The sequence below is a fragment of the Mus caroli genome, chromosome X, assembly GCF_900094665.2.
Source record: "Mus caroli chromosome X, CAROLI_EIJ_v1.1, whole genome shotgun sequence".
NCBI lineage: Eukaryota > Metazoa > Chordata > Mammalia > Rodentia > Muridae > Mus > Mus caroli.
In genome coordinates, this window is record NC_034589.1 from 38,835,806 (window position 1) to 38,837,089 (window position 1,284).

Below are 1,284 nucleotides of genomic sequence, written 5' to 3' on the forward strand. Positions count from 1 at the left end.
CCAATATAGGGGAATGCCAGGGCCAAAAGAATGGGAATGGGTGGGTAGGGAAGTGGGGGGCGCTATGGGGGACTTTTGGGATAACATTGGAAATGTAATTGAGGAAAATATGTAATAAAATTATTAAAAATTAAAAAAAAAAGAAAATCAGTTCCCTATTCTACTCCACAAATAAAGCCATACAACTACCACAAAAAAAAAAAATGAAATTTTGATGGGGATTGCATTGAATCTATAGATTGCTTTCAGCAGGATAACCATTTTGACTATATTGATCCTGCCAATCCATGAGCATGGGATATCTTTGCATCTTCTGAGATCTTTCTCAATTTCTTTCTTCAGAGACTTGAAGTTCTTATCATACAGACTTTTCACTTCCAAGGTATTTTATATTATTTGTGAGTATTGTGAAGGGTGTTGTTTCACTAATTTCTTTCTCAGCCTGCTTATCCTTTGTGTAGAGAAAGACCATTGATTTATTTGAGTTAATTTTATATCCAGCTACTTCACAGAAGCTGTTTATCAGGTTTAGGAGTTCTCTGGTGAAATTTTTAGGATCACTTACATATATGCTATCATACCATCTGAAAATAGTGATATTTTGACTTCTTCCTTTCCAAATTGTATCCCCTTGATCTCCTTTTGTTGTTGAATTTCTCTGGCTAGGATTTCAAGGACTATATTTAATAGGTAGGGAGAAAGTGGGCAGCCTTGTCTAGTCCCTGATTTTCGTGTGATTGCTTCGAGTTTCTCTCCATTTAGTTTGATGTTGGCTACTGGTTTGCTGTGTATTGCTTTTATTATGTTTAGGTATGGGCTTTGAATTCCTGATCGATCCAAGACTTTTTATCATGAATGGGTATTAGATTTTGTCAAATGCTTTCTCAGAATCTAATGAGATGATCATTTGGTTTTCTTTTTAGGTTTGTTTATATACTGGATTATGTTGATGGATTTCTGTATATTAAACTATCCTTGCATCCCTGGGATTAAGACTACTTGGTCAGGATGGATGATCATTTGATGTGTCCTTGGATTCAGTTTGCAACGATTTTATTGAGTATTTTTGCATCATATCCATAAGAGAAATTGGTCTGAAGTTCCCTTTCTTTGTTGAATTTTTGTGTGGTTTTGGTATCAGAGTGATTGTGGCTTCATAGAATGAATTGGGTAGAGTACCTTCTGTTTCTGTTTTGTGGAATAGTTTGAGAAGTGTTTAAATTAGGTCTTCTTTGAAGGTAGATAGAACTCTGCACTAAACCTTTCTGGTCCTGGGCTTTTTTT